This window comes from Hypomesus nipponensis, chromosome 13 (assembly GCF_054491055.1).
Source record: "Hypomesus nipponensis isolate SF chromosome 13, ASM5449105v1, whole genome shotgun sequence".
In the NCBI taxonomy this organism is placed as follows: domain Eukaryota; kingdom Metazoa; phylum Chordata; class Actinopteri; order Osmeriformes; family Osmeridae; genus Hypomesus; species Hypomesus nipponensis.
In genome coordinates, this window is record NC_140373.1 from 16889896 (window position 1) to 16912931 (window position 23036).

The following is a 23036-nucleotide window of genomic DNA, read 5'->3' on the forward strand; positions in this document are numbered from 1 at the left end:
TCTTTGTTTTTCTTTCTTTTTCGTTTTTGAAAGCGGCAGGCATGTGTTGCTCAAGCGTCCGCCTTAACTGTCAAGTGCTGCGGGCAACCCTGGGACAGGCAGGTCCAGGAAACAGGCACACCGAGAGGCAGGCTGCCAGGCAGGTTGACAAGCTGACACACTGTGTAGATATCCCCTATGGACCGAGCCTTCAGTCCTCATGGAACACTCACTGTGAAGAATCATCTGGGAGATGAACTGAAAAGTACAGGAGATGACTATTCTAGGCTTTAGTATACATTTTCAACTTACTTTACACCTGTATACAGTTGAAGTATATTGAACTGAGGTATAACTCATACTGTGTATATATGTATATTATATGAAATCCAAGAAGAATAGTGTCTGACATAGAAGTTCCCTTCAGCATGGCAATCAACAGTAGCTATAACGTAGATTAGCAGGTGAGTAAATCATTCTGATCATGGTCATCATCCGAGCATTTCATTTCCTGAGGTTCATTTCTGGCTGGGTTGATTTACGGCTTAAATATCAGTGACCGGCTTTTAATAAGACATACATTTACCTTGAATAACTACTCTCGGTGTCTCCAAATCCAATGGATGCTTGGTGGGTGATGAGGATGTGCTGAATGGTCGCTTTACAGCTTCCTGTTTCAGAAGAAGCAGGATCCGCACTGCTCCCTAAATCAGAGCCCTCGTATGTCTGAGTCATGGGAGCACTTAGCAGCTGTGTGTTTGATATACTGCTCCCTAACCCTCAGCTCTGCAGCTCAGCCGTCCAACAGGGTGCATAACATGGGTTGGGTCATCCACGGCTTGGTAATGGATGTTTCTGTCGAGATCAAGCTTTCATCGCTGTGTCGGTCTACGGGTCATTGTGGTCATGTGATGCAGCTGATACAGAGTATTAATAGGTCAGGTTGAACCGTTGTTCAGATGCTATCCTGACCGTATGTTTACAGGAGAGCTTCCTGCAGGGGGCGGTCCTCTGATCTGTAGATTGTTGCCTCACACGCATGCCCCAATCTTGAGATCAGTAGGGGTGATACCTTTGAAGTAAAGGGGAAATGGGACCAGGTTTTAGAAACTCTATTTTGCTTTTTTTTTCCTGGTGTGGAGGACTGGAATGGTACAAGGCAAAACAAGAGGGGGGGGGGCCTAACATGACGAAGCCGTGCAGATCCTGTTGTCATACATGGACAGGACACTCTTCTTATGAGCTTCAAGGTACCATGGTTGACTGGGCCGCCCACTGACGCTAGCGACAGTAGAAAGACGGTCTCACAGTTAATGATCCACTTCTGTTTAACTTATGAACTTATGTTCCATGTATGATTCCTGCAATTTGCCCCATACAGTATCAATTAAGGATTCTGCTATGACTTTGTGTGAGTGTTTCTCACGCGAAATAGCTGCGTGTTGAAATGGTGTGGAAGTCTTGGGCTGAGCGTGGGGCCCCTGAGTTGTTCATGGGAACTGCTGAGCAGTCGTGCAGTCCGCCGGTGTCGACAGATACTAATGTCCAGAGGAGCAAACTGTACTGTGTGATGTCATCTTTGTTGTGTCAACAGGAAGTAGATGGGCCGAGTGGTTAAAGAGTACCCTCCCTCCTTCCTTCTATCTTTCTGTCTCCAGTTCTCTTTCCCACTCCCACTATTCCCTCTTGGTCTGAATCTCTCTCTCTCTCTCTCTCTCTCTCTCTCTCTTTCTCTTTCTCTTTCTCTCTCTCTCTCTCTCTCTCTCTCTCTCTCTCTCTCTCTCTCTCTCTCTCTCTCTCTCTCTCTCTCTCTCTCTCTCTCTCTCTCTCTCTCTCTCTCTCTCTCTCTCTCTCTCTCTCTCTCTCTCTCTCTCTCTCTCTCTCTCTCTCTCTCTCTCTCTCTCTCTCTCTCTCTCTCTCTCTCTCTGTTGCTCTAGTCTTGTTGACCTGTGGTTCTCACAGTCCAACTCATTCTCCTCCCCCTTAACTTGGCTGCGAGCAACCACACAGGATATGAACTAAGTTGTTTCTCTTCCTGCTTTTGGACACCAAGTTGAGTCAACTTGACACAATGAATCAGTAGCATACCATTCTCCTGACCAACTGCCAGAGACGCAAACTTACTGGAACTCAGGTAGGAGGGGACATGTACAATATTAGTAGTCATTGCAAAAATATTACACTTGGACCATTTTGAAAATAGAAGGGTCATTTTCTCGTGTTGCCGGGCTTTGGTTGGCGCTACATATTCATAGGTTCGTGCTGTGTTTTTTGAGGAATGAACATCCTCCCACACGTCTAAATAACAGCTAGATATCACACACAGTTGACCTTAATTATTCTTATTACAGTTCTATGATCCACACAGGCCGCTGGCCCCCACGTGGGTGTGTGAAAGCAGGGGTGTCTGTGGTTCCCTCTCTTACTCATGCACACACACACACACACACACACACAGTCTCAGTTCCCAGACGAGACGAGGATGTGCAGACAGGCAAGACGTGTAGCCTTGGGCTCCAGCCAGACATGATCATACACTGCAGAGAGCCATCCACAAGGCAGACCCAACACCTCTCACTTGCAGCTCTGTTTGTAGTGTGCATGCGTGAGTGTGGGCATGTGTGTGTGTGTATGTGTGAACAACACCTCCATATAGTATGCCATGAATATTTATGAGTAGATAGTGTATCGTGGGATCATCCGCAGATTCGCTCAGATTCCCCCCTCCCCTCTGCTATCCCACCAAAGGGAAGAGTTGAATAAGAAGCAGAATGAGGTGGAGATGTGTTTGTATGCGCTAGCTGGAGTCTGCTGTTTTAATAAAGAGGGGGTCCTGAGGCCTTTTATGATCATCTAGAGGAGAGTTATTTTCTCTCCAGTCTGGTGAAATAAAGGTGATGGCCCTTTTCCTGTTCCCCACTCCACGGACAGATGATCATTGCCTCCGTTTATTGCCTATCGATCGGTAGGGACGACCCCTTTCTTCACATCTAACCAGCGTTTTCATTTAGCCCCTCTGAGGATAGTAATGTCACAGATACTGTAACCTGTATCCCATCCGTCTGATGGCAGCAAACTTCATCAGCAACCTCAAGCAATCTCAATGATCTAACTCTGTTCAGCCATCTTGGAACGTTTCTGTTATCTTATTACAGCGGCGAATGCTTGTTTTAGGGAGTGCTGTGACACGTCATGAGATGCTCCACCATGGCTTCTCCTACCACTGCTACGCTGACGACACGCTGCTGTACCTGTCGTTCCCCCCGACCGATCCGGGGATCTCAGCTAGGATCGAGGCCTGCCTCTCCGCCTGGATGACCGAGCACCACCTCCAGCTGAACCTCGCCATAACATAACTTCTCATTATCCCGGCCAAACCCTCCATCTCCCACGACCTCTCAATCACCCTGGGATCTGCGACAGTGACCCCCTCATCCTCTGCCAGGAACGTTGGGGTCACCATGGATGACGAGCTCTCCCTCACGGCCCACATTGCTGCGGTCCCGGTCGTGTAGATTCACCCTCTACAACATACGGAAGATCAGGAGATACCTGTTTGAGCACTCCACCCAGCTGCTTGTCCAAGCACTTGTCTTCTCCAAGTTGGACTACTGCAACTTGCAGGTTTCCCAGCATGCGCAACCCGCCCTCTTCAGAGGATTCAGAACGCAGCAGCCCGTCGGGTCTACAACCTACCCAGACACTCCCACGTTACCCCGCTCCTCATCTCTCTCCACTGGCTACCCATCACGGCCCGTATCAGATTCAAGACCCTGGTACTGACCTTCCGAGCAGTGAACGGGACTGCACCCGACTACATCAAGTCTCTCCTGCAGCCTTACACCCCCACCCGTCACCTACGGTCTTCTTCTGACAACCATCTGGTGGTCCCACCTCTCAAGAGCGCCCGCTCCCAACACAAGCTCTTCTCCTGTCTGGCCCCCCAGTGGTGGAATCAACTCCCCACCTCCATCAGAGACACAGACTGTCTCTCCACCTTCAAGAGAAGGCTCAAGACGCACTTGTTCTGGTAGTACAACGGTACTTAGGAATGGTTTCCTGAAACCCAATGCTAGTTTCCTCAAGGATCACAATGACTCTGGCTTATAGACTTGTTGCTCTTGTTGGTTAGTGGTAGCTGATTTAAACTGTTGTATTTGCTGCAAAATATTCTCGTTGTTCGTCATCTACCGCTTGTCTGGGGATCGGGTCGCGGGGGCAACGACCTAAGCAGGGAGGCCCAGGCTTCCCTCTCCCCGGCCACTTCCACCACCTCTTCCTGGCAAAATATTCTATGTTAGTTAATCTTATTTTAATTTTATTTTATTGTTGCTTGCTTTTCTACAGGTACACTTGCACTTAGAAATTCATGTTGTTTAATTGTAACATGCTTAACTACAAGCTGTTATGGTTTTTCCCTTTGGCACGTATTTTTTGGTTGTTCACAATGTGTGCTTCTTGTTTTGGATACCCGCAATGCTTTGGGGCTATCTTGTTGTTATTATCAGTGACCTATGCACTTGGAAGTCGCTTTGGATCAAAGCGTCTGCTAAATGAATACATGGTCTACTCAACCTGGGTGCCGACTGAGAGGGAGGGCTGGTAGGAGGGAGCTGCATCCAGGAAGCTGTCGCTCCATATGACCTTCCTTTTAAGACCTTCCTTTTTGTCGCACATAGTTTATGACAAATTACCTCTCATTATGCATAAAATGCTGACGCATGAAGGGTGTTTCCTCTGCTATTTATTATCATTGTGTTCCCAGTGCTTCCTACCCTAGGGTGCTCCTGTAGCTGTGAACACTGTTCATCCAAATCAGACTGTTACCTCCTGCAACAAGGCAGGGGCTAAAACGCTGCTGTATCACTGCTGTACCTCTCATCACATCCAAATCTGCTCTTTCAATATCTCATGACGCTCCATGAAGATAACGGCGATAATAAAGAGTGAGTAAAGACAGGATGGTACTGAATCTCAGGAGAAGGGTGTGTGTTTGTGTGTGTCGTTTCTGTGTGTTAGTTTGTGCAGGTGTGTGTGTGTACGTGGGGTGTGTGTGTGTGTGTGTCTCTGTTGGATGGGCCTGACACAGTGTGTCAGAGCTGACAGACGAGCCACGTGGCCGCGTGGACTGAGGTCCGGACACACACCAGCTGATGCGGGGTCCAGATCACCCCCATGGACACGGAGAAACGCCCACAGCTGATCTCTTGAAATGGATTTGTGTTGCGGGAGGGGATATCTGTGTGGGTCGCTGTAATCTGATTGCCCACTGCTCCGAGGGGCTGGGCTGTGTGTGTGTGTGGTGTGATCTGTGTTCATCGAGGTGTTCTGGACCAGGGCTGAGCTAAGCGAGGTCAAGTCTGCGAAGGAATACGTTTGATTTCAAGTGCTGTCAGAGATGGGTTTTTCCATCTGCAGTTGGATGTCATATATTTGTCCCACTGCTCTCCTTCATCCCCTCACTCTGGATTGGCTCAGAGGGATGAATCCGCCTTTGGATCCCTGCAAACCGACACACACATACACACACACATACACACACACACACACACATACACATAGACTGTACTCTCACATCCAATGTGATGCATACACACATAGAGAAACTCACAAACAAACAGTCCCCCACACACACACACACACTCTCACGCACATGTATTCCTCCAGCCTTACACCCCCACCTGCCACCTACGGTCCGTCTGGTGGTCCCACCGCTCAAGAGCGCCCGCTCGCAACACAAGCTCTTCTCCTGTCTGGCCCCCCAATGGTGGAACCAGCTCCCCACCTCAGAGACACTGACTGTCTCCCCACCTTCAAGAAAAGGCTCAAGACGTTGGCTTCATGTTTGGCTACCTACAATGTTTGGGGGTCTCTTTGTTATGATCAGTGACCTATGCTCTTTTGTAAAACTCCCTCTTGGAAGTCGCTTTGGATAAAAGTGTCTGCCAAAATGCATAAATGTAATGTAAATGTAAATATATTTGCACACAAAGTTTAGATGGCCGTCCAATCTATGTGTTGTGTGTGTGAACACTTTCAATGGTGATGTTTAGGTGTGTAGATGAAAAACAATTGCTTATTCGTGCCTGTTTTTTAACATTTAATTTAAGTTGTACAGTGATTATCCTCATTCAGCTTCACTGATGTAAGTGTAAATGTAAATACTGAAGACATCACAAATAACAACTTTTATATATTTTCACTTCATCTTTGATACAATCTTAGGAGAGGTTGTACACTGAGGTATTTTGTACTTTTCATCTGATTCATGCGTGACTGCATGTTTGAGCCCACCCCTCCCTGTTGAGTTAGTCTGGGTCGGGTAGACTACTTTGAGCCTGCCAATAGGAGCATTTCCGGAGAGAGGCTTTTAATACATGCACCACTTCATGTCCCAGGCAAGCACATTCTGTCAGCACCTCTGGGCCCAAACAATTTGTCTGTCGGTTAAAAAACGTGTTGCCCAGGCTGGAGTCTCAGCACGTACTTGATACTGAGTATGCGACTTGTAAAACTGCCATATTTGCAAAGCTTCGAAAGTATTCTCAGCCTCTACTCTCCTCTGCTCTGTGTTGGGAAGTCATCTATCAGAATGGGTTCAGCTGCACGGAGATCTCTCAGGTCCCGTCAGAACTTCTGCATCAACCAGTCCTCTGGGTCAGGCCTCCTTACACACACACATGGTGCTCACAGACTCACAGTGCTGAAAGTGGTGTCTGGCGACCCTTATAATTGGATGTAAGCTTGTTCCACACACATAACAGCAGCATAACCGGATTTTACTGGGCGCTCTGGCTGTGAGAGTTTGGACGCTTGCTCATCTGCCGTTTTAAAGGTCAGACCGCTCGCTCAGGCAGCGGAGACTGGCGGTGTTGGAGAAGAGCTCTCGGATTGATGTCAATGAGAGGCAGAATGGCAACAAAAAAATAATGGGACTAAAACTCAGAGCTTGTTTCATCCCTTGTGGCTGTGCTCAGACCTGTGAGTGGTCCCCCTGTAGTATGATATGATATCACACAGTAAAACCTATGCAGACTGTCATGGGGTCATGCAAATACTGTCTGGTTAAATACCGGTTTCAGCTCTTGCATTGGACAGAGAGCTGCTGTTACCGTCGAGCTCTTGAAGGATGCCACCTCGTGTTCCGGTGTGTCATGATGCGGGCGTTCACCGCTGCTGTTTATACGGCTCAGACGCCAATTATTGCATGGAACAGCACTGAGGAGGAACCCCTCCCTCCCACCACCACCACCAACCCTCTGGCAGCCCCCCCCCCCCCCCCCCGCTAGACTAGATGAGAATGTCGCCATGGCAACCGTTCAGCAATGCACACGTGCCCTTTCTCTCTCTCTCTCTCTCCCTCTCTCTCTCGCTCTGTCTCTCTGTCTCAGGTTTTGTGTTCCCAGGTAGATAAATTGCGCTCTGCTCCCTCCCCTTTCTGCCACCCCTTGTCCACCCCCCCAGCCACACATTCTTTACCCTGCCATCCTCCACTTCCTCTTCCTCTACCCCCTCGCCTTTCTCCTCCTCCTCTACCACCCCCCCTCCCCTCCCATCTCTCCTCCTACTATTCCCTCCACTCCTCCTCCATTCTCCTCTACCCCCCTCCTTCTCTACCTCCTCCTCCCACCCCCCTCCTTCTCTACCTCCTCCTCCCACCCCTCCTTCTCTACCTCCTCCTCCCACCCCTCCTTCTCTACCTCCTCCTCCCACCCCTCCTTCTCTACCTCCTCCTCCCACCCCTCCTTCTCTACCTCCTCCTCCCACCCCTCCTTCTCTACCTCCTCCTCCCACCCCTCCTTCTCTACCTCCTCCTCCCACCCCTCCTTCTCTACCTCCTCCTCCCACCCCTCTTTCTCTACCTCCTCCTCCCACCCCTCTTCAATATCAACAAAACAATATGTACCCATATAAAAACAAACACAATGCTTTTTCAATCAAAGATGGGACGGAGAGCCTGCTTTTTAATGGCCTCATACACTCGCAGGCACATTTCAAGGATTAAGGGTGAAAATATGTTTTGATTTCAATGGATGGCTAACACTGCTGTTTGTCAGAGCTGTGACTTACGGGTATAGAGCAGGAGGTTGTACTGTAGCGTGAAGGAACGCTGCGTGCCGCTTCTTGTGCTTCCCAGGGAGATTTCTTGTGACTTCACTGTACTCGTGTCACTGTGGGGTGTCTCCATAATCTGCTTTTAATTGCATTTCATATCCCCATGTGTCTGTGTTTATAGTTTAATCAAATGTTTGATGTAAATCTCTAATAACGTGATATTAGTGCCCATGGGGAGAGACCCACTGTCGTCCTGGAGACTGCTGCTCTCTCTGTTGGGGGAGGAGGGGAGTAGCCCTGTACCCCTGGGCCTGGGTCTGGACTTGTTACACCCACAGCCATCACTATTCGTAAAGACTAACCCCCTCTCTCCTCCCTCTCCTCCCCCCTCAGCGCTCAGTCTTCTTGCCAATGCTTGGGTAATGATGTGTCTAATGTCTCTCTCTCTCTTCACTCCTTTAGGTGGTGAGCATCCTTTTGCGAGCAGCACACTGCCAGAGTGTCTGTGCTGATCTGTGTGTGAAGCAGAAGCACTAGGACTTCACACCTTCCTGTGGGCAGACCTGCTAAAGGAGAAGCCCCAGAAGCGGGCCCCTCTCTGGGCTAGGGGAACACACCTCCAGCCTGGCTGAGGACGGAGCAGGCCAAGGGCAAGGGCAAGGGCAAGGACACTCCCAAGAGCAATGTGACGGCTGGACTCATCCAGCACCTGACAGGCCGTTATGGATCTGAGCACCAGCACACAGTGAACTCACACGTGTCCAGGTATCAAACGGAGCCCTCAACTCATTCCACGGCCAAGCAACGTTTGCTTATGTCACCTGTACCTCCTTCTGGAGTATTACATACTTGTGGTAAACAAAAAAAGGTTTGGTTGTGTATGTGTGAGAAACGGAGACACTCTTCCTGGTCTGTATCCGTGACACCCTACTGTGTGGGAGTGTCACATTCATTATCACACGTTGCCTCCTGTACAGCACTGCACTTCTGCTTTTCTGCTCAGAATTTCGAATACAATCTATTTGGAATAGAGAGAGAGAGACACCAATGGAGAAGGAGAGAGACAGAGCGAGAGAGGAAGAGAGTATCTTGCCTAAAGTGTGTGCATTGACTTGTACAGTTGAAATGTGCTGGCATTTTCCTACATGCATCTGCCTGAGCGTACCACCTCACAAATGGAGTGAAGTAGAAGGGAGGGACTGAAGTAGGAATGAAATCACTCTGCAGAGGAAGGGTTTACTAGCCCTCACACACACACACACACACACACACTCACTATTGTACTGTGCATGGATTGGATCAAAACTGTGTTTTCCAGTCTGCCTCTCTCTCCCTAGAGCAGAAAAGGACTCTTACTTCTGCGGAGGTCAGTAAGGCTGAACCTGTTCACTGCTCTGCCTCTGCCTCTCTCTGCCTCTGCCTCTGTGTGTGCCTCTGCCTCGGTCTGTACAGACTCTAAATGTGGGCTGCAGACTACCAGGCCTCACAAGGCCTATATTTCGCTGCAGATTAATTCTTCTGTTGATTAGCTAGCCCTCATGCTCAGTGCTTTGTATACGTTTTACACAACTGATCTCCTGATCGAAACACATTAGTTCACAACCCCCACACTAGTGACTTTTCCCTTCATTTAATAGATTCCTCAACAAGTCAACAGTTGTTTTGTTGGTTTGGAGGCTAAGAGGGAGAGGTTGAGAGAGATAGATGTAGAGCGAGAAAAGAGAGACAGAGGAGTGAGGGGAAGAGAGGGGGGGAGAGAGAGAGAAATTAAGTGAGAGAGACTGAACCGAACTGGAGAGGGAGGGAGGGAGGAAGAAGAGGTTGTGTGTGAGGATATCTTATCTAGGGTTGTCTTTGTGGAGAGACAGGTGCTGACCACACTTCCCCTCGCACAGGAAGACTGGCCGACTGGCTAAGCTACAGAGGAAACAGTCTTCATTACCAGCAGATGGAGGACAGCATGAGCTCACACTGCACACACACACACACACACACACACACCAACATACATTCACACACGCATGTGCATGCCTGTGACCACATGCAAGCACACACTGACATACCACACCAGCCCACAACACTTTTATGTCTTTCTTTATCTCCCTGTCTCTCTCACGCACACTCACATGCACACATATACACACACCCATATACACAGACACACACACTGATGGAATCCACAACACAGCTAATGTTTGACTGTCTACTACGAGTTCAGGTTTTCTAAATGTCTGAAGGATAGAATGCAAAGGACATCAGGCACACAGTAACTTCCAACGCTGTGAGGGATGGGTAGAGAACACACTTTCCTTTTACAGGAACTGATGTTTTCATACCAAGGACGCTGTCTTTACCTGAGGCTTGTTTCGCTTCACATCAACTGATTGGGTCATATCTTCTCCTTTTGACTATCTTGGGTTACTTTTATATCCCACAGGCAAGATTCCCCTCAGACCATCACACAGGTAGACAGATTGGTATGAGTCAGTCTAAGAAGGAGCAGAGATGTGTCAGGTCAAGCATGTATCTCCAGCTGAGATCCTTCTAGACTAGTTCCTCTGTGTGACTGTGTGTGTTGGTGCAGGCATGCATTCATGTCACTGCATGCAGACATGGGTATTGCGCATGCAAGTCGCTTGTGTGTTTGTTCAGTGGGGGTGGGGGTGGGGGGGTGTCAGCGCCACTCTGTCCTGCTCCCTGCTCCCAGCCTGTCAGAGCTGGTGAGAGGCCGGGCTTCCCTGCACTCCCTGTATTTAACTTATTTTGTTGTAGCCTGAGGAGTGGATGTGCTACTTCCTGTTTCCAAGGGGCCGCTGAGTTCACAAAGAAGCCCATCAGCACAATGGTTAAGATTCCTTAACGGTCACTCTCTTCATCATGTGTGTGTGTGTGTGTGTGTGTGTGTGTGTGTGTGTGTGTGTGAACGCCCTGCTGAGAGGAAGACAATATGGCTCAAGGCAAGGCCTTGCTGAATGACCCATATTCCTGTAGACAACAGGCTTACACAATCCTAATCAGCAATGTGCCGCTTATGACTTGATCCACTGGGGTTTTTCCCCTTGTGAAAGAGGATTGGAAAAATGTGTGATGTTAACGTAATCACTGTTCTCCAGCTCTGTATGTGCACTGTGGGTTGTATTGCATGTGTAGGCATTCCTTTTTTTATACTCTGTTTAATATAAGTTGCTTTACTTTTTGCTTCTTTCTGGTTTGGGGTCAGCTGTTAAGCTGTTGCATGATCAGCTTTGCCTCTTGCTCCATGGCAACTGACTTTAAGTCTCTGTTCCTGGGTGATGTCAGAGCCTGGGGATAGTCAGAGGAAGTCTGTGGAAGTCTGGTTGGTTGGTGTGACTGACCAGAGAAGAGGTGACCCTCCACATGTCTGGCCTCTGGGAGGAAGGTTGTGATCTCCTCGCCACCTCATCTCTCCTTCTCCTGGTATCTCCTCAAAATTGTTGTCCAGAATCAGGTGGCTGTGTTCTCCGACAACTGAGCTTATCATTTGTTTCCATGGCGCACGCCTCCTTGTCCTCCTCTCGTTCTGTCCTTTCCTCCTACAAAATGAGAGGATTTAGGTTGATGGATTGCTTGCATCCCGCGTGGAAGAAAGACAATCTGTTTGTATTCTCCCTGGGAGCCATAGGCAGTGTTCTGTCAGAGGGAGAGAGTTAGTGAAGAAGAGGAGAAGAAAAGACAGAAGGAGAAAGAGAGAGGAAAAAAAGAGAAATGCCATCTGACCTCTGTTATCATTTAAGAGCCAGGTAAAAAAAAAGCATTAGTCACTATCAGAAGAATCAGAAGGGATTTTATTCGCCATGAATGTTTGCACAAACAAGGAATTTACTTTGGCAGGGAGGTGCATACATTAAACATATAGGAATATTGAAACTTAAATATGTGGACTAACCATACAAAAGGAGCAAAGTCTAGCTAATACTAAGGGGGGGTCTTGCTATTACTAAGGGGAATAAAAATAAAAAATAAAATATAAGTAGTCATAATTTACAATCTAACCTATAGTACAGTAACCTGTCTCACCCCCTCTATCGAGGGTAGAGTAACCTGTCTCACCCCCTCTGAGACCTTCTCAAATAGAAAGTCTACCCCGGAGGAACAAAACCAACCGAGTTCTGATGATATCAGAAACATCTATGTAGTATCTATATCTATAGGTATTTATAAGTATACATAGATAGGCTAGATATTCCACCGCCCATACTGCCTGCCCTTCTTTCTTCACTGGTGTGTGTCTTTCTTTCTTTCTTTTTCACTCTTACTCTCTTTCATCTTTCTCTTCCTCTTTCTTTTTCTCTGTCTCTCTCTCTATCCTTCTCGTTATATGTGTCTGTCTCTTTCTATCTTCTTTCTTTCTCTCCCTGACTCGCATACCTCCCCCCCCCCCCCCCCCCATGGAACCGTGCATTACCCTCGGTGTGAGCTAGGGTTCATGGTCCAGCCTGGTAAACATAACGGTCTGCATGTCAAATTTCAGCAGGGGCGCTAACTAAAGTGTGTTCGTATGTGAGAAAGAAAGAGGCTGTGTAAATCGGATGGTATCAGTACAGATTTAGAGCTTGGTTGAGATATTAACAGTGGCTCTGTGACATCCAGAGTGGCACGCACTGTATACATATACACAGAAACACACACACAAACATGCACACTTCCCTCCCTCTGCCACTCTATTTCTCTACCACTCTCCCTCTCTCTCTTTAGAACTCCCACACACTCTCCCTCTCTCTGTCTCTCCCGCTCTTCCCCTCTCTCACTGGCTCTACCACTCTCTCCCTCTCTCTCCCCTTTCTTACTCTACATCTCTCCCTCTCTTATTCCTGAACATACACACAGACACCCCCCCACACACACAACCTCTTAACCACAGATGAACAAACTGGCAGACTTTGGGAAAGCACAGACGTGCGTTTTACTGCTTTGAAACCACAGATTGAAGTAAATATTTTCTATTTAATTATGGACTTGGCCTCCACACATCACAAGAATGTGAAAAGCTTTTCCAAATGCTTGGAACATTTGAGATGTGGCATTTGACATGCCCGCCTGTTCATGCTCACTAACACGTTGTCTATTCCCAAATGTGATATTGTTGTGGCTAGCGTATCTTTTTAAGAGGATTAACGCTGGGATAATCACCCACTATTTATGTCATTTTGAACTCTTAGAACAGCTAAAACCTCAACACTGAGCCATAACTGTTGTGCAAAGGTTTGGGACCGTGGCATGTCATGCTCAGCAGAATGTTTTGATATTTACAGTTCCTATGAAGACACATTTCAAATGATACTTCGCTATTAGTCTCGCTCAAAGCAAAAGTTGGATTGATTGATGCTGAATTGTGTGCGAACTGTGCCTTCTCTCTTTGTAAGACTCTCTCTCTATATATCTTTTGACGAGTGGGGCTGCTGGCGCAGGATGCCTGCATGTCCTGTAAACCTTTACGCCCCTCCCACTTCCTGTCCATACTCTCTGTGGTCGCCCAGTGAAGTTCTGTGTTTAAAAAAAACAACAACTCCTTTTCATAGAATAAGTGCTGAAGCGTTTGTATTCATACTGGTAGTTCAGGATTACACACTGTGGTTTAGTGTTAGTGGTTAGCATTGAGCTAGCAGCCTCCCTCTACCTTCCCACTGATGGGCCCTGCATGATGCCCCTCATCTGGGAGATCTTACATTTGTTCCAATTCAGCCTGACGCTGGCTGACGCAGCAGAGCTGGGCACAGCCAGGCCCCAAGGTCATTACTAGCGCCCCAGAATCCCCCCTCCCTGGGAAGCAAGGCAGGTTGATTAATGGCTCTGTGCGGAGCGCGGAAGGAACCTAGATTGGCGACAGCCCTGGGTTGTAGAGGTGAAGTTGATGGAAGTCATGCAGGAGAAGGAGGGGAAGGTGGAGGTGCTCCTGGTGGTAGCTTTACGTGGAAGGGAGCTTTATGAATAGGGCGACTAGAAGAACAGTCAGAAACATGCAGTCAAGCTCCTTCGTCTTCTATTTTACATCCGGAAAGTGTCAAGAAAAACTGCCAATAGTGCTTGTAGGACAGCAAAACCCACAAATGTTCTTTCTCCCAAAGCATTACAACAGTAACCGCTGCAGACACAAAAGTATTTCTCATCTTCTTTAACAAACCACATTAGAGAAAATCAAGTTATGGATCAAGCAAAATACTAATAGAATTAGAGTTGGCTTTGAGGTTTCTCTGGACAGATATTCAAATTGGACGACTCTCTCCTCTGTCAGAGGGGAGAAGCAGAAACGTATACATTATAGCTGGCAGCAATAAAAGGGTTGCAGTTGTATGAGGTCTAGTGTGTCTGTATTTTTGTTGAGCAGGTGTGTGATGATCACTAACAAAAGTTCAGAAATTCAAAGATGACAGCAACAACTAAATATGTTTAGTAGTTTCATTTGATGGAATACCAATGGATGATTAAATTCAGTTCAATGATTGAACGACCCAGGCAGAAGACTGGTGAGAAAGTGCCTGGGCAGCAGAAAGAGCACCTGGACAGGCGAGGAGGAGACGGGGTTGGAGTGTAAAAGTAGAAACATGAGTAACAAGTAGAGCATGTTGTATCTGACCTCTGACTGGTCCTAGGTGTGTGCTGTCATTAGCAGATGGGGATTGGTTGTGTGATTGATGTGATTAGCGTCAGGCGTGTAGTAATTAGGTGACTGAAGTTGGGGTGTGGACTTCTCGAGCCTTGAGATATCTAACTAATTTCATTAAAATATTTTATTATATGGCAACGACAGTACGAGCGTTCTGATTGGCTAATGGGTAGTCATGCCAGCCGCGTATTGACCTCCTAGCCGGTCTGATACTAACTACTGACTAACCGAGAGTGAGGTCATGCCGGGAAATATCAAACTGAGATACGTTGAAGCCTCAGTTTGATATTTCCCGGCATTACCTCACTCTCGGTTAGTAAGTAATTATTATTAATCACTATGGTGAGGAAATATACAAATTTAATAATTAAAAAACCTGCGTTCCACCTAACTAAAAACACAATACTGTGGTAAATTATTAGTTTTTTTCTTCTCCCAAACCAGAATTTTCTTGACTAAAAGCTGAACCCTGAGGTAAAAGAAATTCAGCGGTCATCTGGAATTACGACAAATAAAGGAAGAAATAAAACATTTAATTCCAAACTAGGTGCTTTCACAATGGCAGTTACTGACTTGGCTGTAGTTGTGGGTGAAAAGTAGCACAGCGCCTATTTTCATTATTGCCAGGTCGGACCTGTGTATAACTTGAAAACTACCCAAAATAAGTATATATTTTCCTAGTTTTGTGATCGATTGTGATACAGCAGAGATTAGCGTTTGTATTTTTGGGCTTCTGACCAAACCGTTATGTCTGTTAACTGAATAACGGAATATATGTAGCTACCGGCTTTACGTAGGCCTATTCAGAATACAAATGATGGGTAACTGTATTTTGTTACAGTTAAAATTTTAATACCATAATTTTTGGACCATAAGCCGCGCCTTTTGTCCCATTTTTCGACCCTGTGGCTAATACAACGGTGCAGCTAATCTATGGATTTTTTCAGCTAACGGGTAATAAACAAATTTCTTTCCCGACAATCCCCTCTGTGCACGAACCCTTACATATGGTAAGTAAACATTAAAACACCCGCGGCTTATAGTCCAGTGCGGCTTATATATGCATCATTCAATTTAGCTGCTGCGGCTTATATAATGGTGCGCCTTATAGTCCGAAAATATTTACAATACAGTTACATTGTTGAAATCAATGGATTACATTACAATACTTATCTGTTTCACAAGTTTATTCACTCTCTAAATAAATTAAGGCAACTCCATACATTTCCCAGAACTTCTATCTGGTGGTTTCTACACTGTACGAACACAACTATCACTTCCATGTGATGGCCTCTTGTTCTTTCCTTCTGCAATGCTATTGGCTAAGCCAATGCATGGCCATCACATGCACGGGGGATGCAAACTCGTGTACCATGGTTGGCCAAAGCATGCCTCTCATCCACTCAAGTAGTTCTTAAAGATCCTGTAAAGTGGAATTGAAAATGAGTTTTAAGTTCATCACACCACAGAAGAAGTTGTTTATAGTGCTGTCAAATAATTAAAATATTTAATCGCATTTAATCGCACATTTTTATCTATTCTAAATGTCCCTTGATTTCTTTTTGTCCCATAATTTATTTTTTTTCATTTTAATGCTTTTATCAACATGGAAAAGTGGATCGGATTGCTTGATGCAAATTATTTGTGCAATCGGCTGTCTTTGACGAGGGCGTGGAGAATTTGCATCAGCTGTGTGCTTGGCCATGAAGTGATATTTCAGACTGGACGTGCTGCGATGATAGCTCAGTTCACAACGACAAAACACACAGATCACTTTGGTCTTGTCAATGGAACCATTAAACAACTTTTTTAAAGTAAACTTTCCATTCAGAATCTTATTGGCATCCATTTCGGTGTCTCGGGCTCGCCATCCACTCTAAACGTAACGTTAGCCTACTCCTTAGCCGGTTTGCAAGCCCAAACAAGTGTGTGGGGCGTGCCTGTTGTTTTGTTTCCGGTCTACCTAGATCCGGTGTGGTGTTGGGAGTTTTTCTAACGTCAGTAGTTGTTGCAAAAGCATGTGAAAAAAACTACAAAGTTTGCAGGCTAAAAAGAACGTTAATATTGCAATAAAAAAATGGACTCAGTTAAAATGGGTTTGCGTTAACGCTGTTAATAATGCAATTAACTGACAGAACTAGTGGTTTACTACCCATCCAAATTCAAATGAAAAAAAAAATTGACAAGTAAGTTAAATTAGGCTTTGAAATGGTGAGAAAATCAGCTGTCTTCTCTTCTGCTTGAGACTGGGGGAGCGTGTCGCCTGATGGAGCTGAAGCTCCACCCCCTCAAATGTATTGAATTTAGCGACAACAGCAACACTAGCTAAATCAATTGCAGATATCAGAACAGCCATACCTGCAGTCTCTGAGTGTTTTATGTGTTAATAACTTTGTCTTTGCATTGTACCAGCTGAGTAATGGAATGCAACCGTCTGTGATCTGACGTAGATCGGTCGCTGTGTTTTCGCGCTTTGTACATGCTTTCGGGAACAAATTTCACACATATATAATGTACTGAGAAGCAATCATGGAATGTGCTTTACAGGATCTTTAAGAGACACGTAGGAGGTTTCTCCTTACTAGCATGTTCGGAAACGCACGTAAGAAATAACGATGGCTCGTTATTAGTAGTACCCTCCTAACGACTATGATCCATCTTTATAGGGAAACGCAATTTAGCAAGCATGTTTGTAGGCTACATACCTCGCCATGCTTTTACGATCACGTTGCGAAACAAATATGCCTGAAGTGGGCACAAAAGCGGTAGTACGTAACATGAGGCCCTCAGAGTGATCACACGGGACACAGTGTAGATTCACACGGTACCTCTCCCATACAACAATGCTAAAGGTAGATAAAGGTAGGCTATCTTCCTGAGGGCGTACCATGCTGATTGCCCTACATTCCGGAGCTCAGTGGCTTGGTGTTATGGACCCTCTCAGGGTGCCTGTATTCCTCACTGAGAACCTGTGCTGGATGTGCTCCACAACAACCATGTTGGCGCTAGTCTCCAGGTTACCATGGGAACAAATCGTGAAGAATTATAGTCCTCGTTTACAAAAAATCCATTAGCTTCCCCAGTTTCACACTGGTCTCTTAAAGCTAAATCTGGAAACAGGCTACAAATGGTCATCGTAAATGTTCCAGTTTTTTAAATTAAAACATGTATGTAAGGTTACACCAACTCGATTCATTACCTCTAAATTATAGCCTGCCAAATGATTCTACTAGATTGAATCAATCCTTGTAAAGTGATGACGCAATCAGAGTTTTGTTTTGGCAGTAACAGGCGGCAAACTTTGGAATGTAAAACGCGATCACATCCTTTCAACTAGGTTAGAGAAGAGGGAAGTCGCTGGCAGATGGACCCATCATCTTCACTCTGCACTGAACTGTGGGAATGTAGTCCACCGTCCTTTAAATAGAAAATCTGCCTGCCCTGGTCCACTTCTCTGCTCCCTACAGGCAGGCAAAGAGACCAAATGATACGCCAACATTTTTTTAAACAAAAGACACACACTCCTGACCGCGGCCAACATCTATCATGAGGCCTGTCTCACACACACGTCTGTGGGGCTGGTGAGGGTCCCTGGTGGCTAGTGAGAGAATGAAGGATGCTGGATCTCCCCTTTTGACAAGGACTCTGTGTGCCTTCGCATTCCTTTCAGCCCAGAGGACATGCCTGCCTTGCCCTCCTCCCAACAACCCTGTCCAGCTGATGTTACCAGAGAGACAGAAACGTTGACATAGCCCCGAGAAAAGAATGTTCCAAAATTCTACAGGACCAATAGTGCTCTGTCTTAGAGGGGAGATAAACTAGCAGGGAGCATTGTGTTCTCTTACCTAACTGCCTGGCTGTCTATTTTATCTTTTAATTGTAGCTAGCTTGTTCTTTTCTGAAAGCAGGGCTGTGCTGGCTAATTAGGCAGTCACACATAAAACAACTGCAGAGACAGGACTCTGATTATGTCACTGTGGGGTCTAACACCCCTGTCAGGAAGAAAGCAAGCTGCACACTACAAGCGAGACTCTACAAGATCAGTGCAGATGCAAAGACTGTTAGACAAAAGGATCTTTTCACCACGTAGTTTCTTCTGTACAGTGAACTGCGAGTTTCAGTAAAGACCAGGTCAAAACATCAACACTGCGTCTGCCATGTTGACATATAAAATACTGTGTCTGAGCCAGTCTGAAATGTCTTTGTAGTGATGTCCACTGTTGTCTTTGTGAAAGAGGAGGGGATGAGATCAGGATGAGAGGTTGAGGTGGGCTGTTCTCAGATGGAAGCAGGTATTTAGAGGAGGTAGATGTGTAATCAGCAGGGCCTGAACTGTAACTCACACCACACTTGTGTGTGGTGTGTGTGCACATGCATGCATGCCATAAGGCTGTGTGTAACTCTGAAGTAGCCTTCTTTTAAATCAATTCTATTTTATACACAGTTTGTTTCACTATACTGCCTAAACATTATTGCATTGTTTATTGTGATTCTGGTATTTTATGCAAACTCTGACACCTCTCAGTAACATTGTCACAGTGGACTGGATGCCAGAAAGATAATTGAAATAATGAACAATAAGCACTATTGTATTAACAATACATCTTATTATGTAATTTCTTAGTTAACAGTCAGTTACTGTACATCATTATTTAATTTACTATTCATAAACGATTAAGATTATGATGAGCGTATTATTACATTAGCGTATGTAAATAAATGTCCATTAACATATTATACAATACAAAGTAGTACATTTATTTATTCAATTTCGAGCATGTTAATGCCACAGTCTCAGTCATGGTTCACCTTTTATTTAGCTCCCCAATGATTTAGTTGATATTCTAGACTGGTCTGTTTACAGTGGACTGAAACTTGGCCTCGGGGAGAATTCCTTATCTCTTCAACAAAAAAACAGTTTTGTCTCTCAGGAAACCTAACTCCTGTCAGTACAGAGGATGTTGCCATGCTGGCTGTGACTGGGTGGCCAGCCTTATCCAGGGAGCAGCAGGACAGCACACAGGCCTGTGTCTGCCTGACTAACCCAGCACATACCAGCCCACCAGCCGGGACAATGTCCTTACCCAGGGTCATGTGCGGTGCTTTTCAGTGGAGACTGAGGACACGTTGAAGTAGCCTAAATATCGGACTGCTGGGTACTTCATCGAGATGGGACCATAAACTGATGACGGTAAACACATTGTGAAACTGATTGATTTATTTGCCCACAGAAACATGCTGGAGCGACAAATAACATCAGTCTAATTAGAGAGGGGATGTGGGTGGCTGGTTTGGGCTGGAGGAGATGAGAGGAAGGACTGAAAGAGCAGCAGAGGGAGATGCTTTCTGGTTGGTCCCGAGGAGGAAGAGACACGTTGGCCGATTACCCATGAGCCTTTGCTTATGGTGCGTGCTCGATGCTCACGGACATGGATATAGAAATCTACGTTGGGAGGACGTCTTTGACTAAACTTGGATATCTTAGTTCTTTGACATCCTAGATGTCATGGTGTTCCCCTTGTCTAAAGGTCTGTGAGGTGGAATCCCTTTTAGGAGAGAAGGGAGGGTGGGAGCTGACATCATCGTGCTGTTATGGCGGTGGGGAAAAACCCTGCAAGAGGCTAGGAGAGCTGCTGGAAGTCCTCAGGACTGGCTAGGAGAGCTGCTGGAAGTCCTCAGGACTGGCTAGGAGAGCGGCTGGAAGTCCTCAGGACTGGCTAGGAGAGCTGCTGGAAGTCCTCAGGACTGGCTAGGAGAGCGGCTGGAAGTCCTCAGGACTGGCTAGGAGAGCTGCTGGAAGTCCTCAGGACTGGCTAGGAGAGCGGCTGGAAGTCCTCAGGACTGGCTAGGAGAGCGGCTGGAAGTCCTCATGACTGGCTAGGAGAGCTGCTGGAAGTCCTCAGGACTGGCTAGGAGAGCTGCTGGAAGTCCTCAGGACTGGCTAGGAGAGCTGCTGGAAGTCCTCAGGACTGGCTAGGAGAGCTGCTGGAAGTCCTCAGGACTGGCTAGGAGAGCTGCTGGAAGTCCTCAGGACTGGCTAGGAGAGCTGCTGGAAGTCCTCAGGACTGGCTAGGAGAGCTGCTGGAAGTCCTCAGGACTGGCTAGGAGAGCTGCTGGAAGTCCTCAGGACTGGCTAGGAGAGCTGCTGGAAGTCCTCAGGACTGGCTAGGAGAGCTGCTGGAAGTCCTCAGGACTGGCTAGGAGAGCTGCTGGAAGTCCTCAGGACTGGCTAGGAGAGCTGCTGGAAGTCCTCAGGACTGGCTAGGAGAGCTGCTGGAAGTCCTCAGGACTGGCTAGGAGAGCGGCTGGAAGTCCTCATGACTGGCTAGGAGAGCTGGAGGAGGGAGGCTGAGGAGAGGTTCAGTGCTGGGGGCCGGGGGGGGTTGAAGGGCTGCTACGCTGTCAGACAATGGGCTCTGCAAAACAAGAATCCACCTCCACAGACAAAGATGGAGGTTTGTGTGTGGCACGGGGTGAGGGGCTGAGGGTAAGACCCTTACGGAAGAAAAATATATAGCAATATATTGGAAAATGTCATCTGATATGTTAGGCAATATGTTTCCATGTATGGGATTTTATATGTATATTTTACAATACATTGCAACATATTGAACGTGAATATATAATATATGTGTTAGTGTACATCCCGAAATAAATGCCATTTTATATTTATAAATACCACCATAATGTATTCCGATTTATATGGGAAAATGTATTGGTAATATATTTAAAGATATAGTGTCACAGGTATGTTTAATATATGGTAGAATATATTTTAAATATATGTACAAAATATATTGGCAGATTCCGGATTCCTCCTATATAATGGCAAAATGTTGTAAAATTGACATAATAGATAGTTACACTGGGATTACCCAGAAGACTAGAAACTGTTCTCTCAACAACAACAAATATTGCCTATGGCTGGATTTGAATTAAGCATCCATCCAATTAGCCTGGCTGCCAGACCAATTTAGCCCCGCCCACAAAAAAATTAGGTCGGGAACTGGGTCTGGGATCGCTCAGTTGGGGAAAAACTATCCCCGAACAGGAGGTGTTCGGACCAATCAAATTGTCAGGGCGGGTTTATACGATGATGGACAGATAGTCAACATTAACATAATCAACCACGTCACCAAAGACCGCTTGGGTTGAAGTTGTTTTCAACAAACAACATACTACGTTCGGTTGAAACACGCCCCATACTCACAGCCCAACGGAGCGGTTTCAGACTCATATTCTGACTAGAATTATGAGTATGACAACGTCAGGCTACCATGCAATATTACAGTTACTGGAATTTGTCATTTCGGTCCAGATTGCATTTTTTTCTGTTGGTGTAGAATTCCAGCTTTGTATAATATTTAAATTCACTGTTACCTCATGAACAAGCACATCAATTTTGTTATCACTAAATCTTTGTTTTCGCTGTTTTGACTTTAGTGGCTGATCCATGATAGAAAGAGAGAAGGAGGCCCATTCAATTGCACGTTTAAACGCTCGTAATTTACGGTAGTGGACGGAGACAGGCGCTGATTACCCAATGAACTGCAGGTTTCGTAAATACGACCTAAACTGAAGTATCACAGCGTGCGCAATGTGCGGGTTGGCCATGGCGCTAATAATGCTACGTTGGCAAATGTACGCACATGAAGGCCTGAGAACTTTACTAGAGCTTTGACAAACACGAGATAATAGGGAGATCCAGCAGGGGAAGAAATCCTGTCCAACACACACACGCTCCCAGGTGATTCATACAGGAGAGACCAGTACTGTAGGAACATTGCACATAAACCTCTAGCTGTGGGACTCTCCATCAGTATGGACATGTCCAGGCCCCCCCCCCACCCCCAGCCGTTGATCCCAGGCCGACGTCTGCAGGGAGGAATGATGGGCAGAGAGGGAAAGAAGAAGGGGGGGTAGATAGGGGGAGAGACCTCTCTCTTCATGTCTTCACAGTGTCTGGGGCGTGTCTGGGTTTATTAATCCCTCGGCCCCATCACCCCCCTCAAGGAGATATTCATTATTGACCCGTCTGCTGCATTGGTCTGCCTTGGGCCAGGGTGGGGCGCGCCTCCTCCTCCTCTGGTGTCCTGTCAGGGTGGGGAGGTGACAGGAGACTGTGCAGCAGGGGGACAGCAGAGCGCCAAGTCATCTCCTCTCCCTGTGTTTTTGCGGCTGCAGGTCGGTCACACCCTCCTCGGCAGCTGGCTATCTGTGGTGTTATCTCTCTCGCACTTGGAAATGACTGGAATGAGCCGGCTGAAGTGCTTGTCCGTGCCCGATCCTTGAGGCCTAGCTTAATGAGGATGCTGGAAGGTGGTGGGAGTAGACTAAGGAAGGCGAAGGCTAGGATCGCTGCGTGGATCGCTGCCCC

The 23036-nt window shown here is 46.6% G+C and overlaps 1 protein-coding gene across 2 annotated transcripts in view; it reads left to right on the plus strand.

Annotated features, from left to right (window-relative positions):
- Positions 1-23036, plus strand: part of ptprea (protein tyrosine phosphatase receptor type Ea) — a 53732-nt gene that overhangs the window by 12790 nt on the left and 17906 nt on the right. For both annotated transcript variants that reach the window (XM_084671100.1, XM_084671101.1), the window contains exon 2: positions 8497-8799. The gene's annotated coding sequence lies outside the window, so the exon portion shown is untranslated. The remainder of the gene's footprint in view (positions 1-8496; positions 8800-23036) is intronic.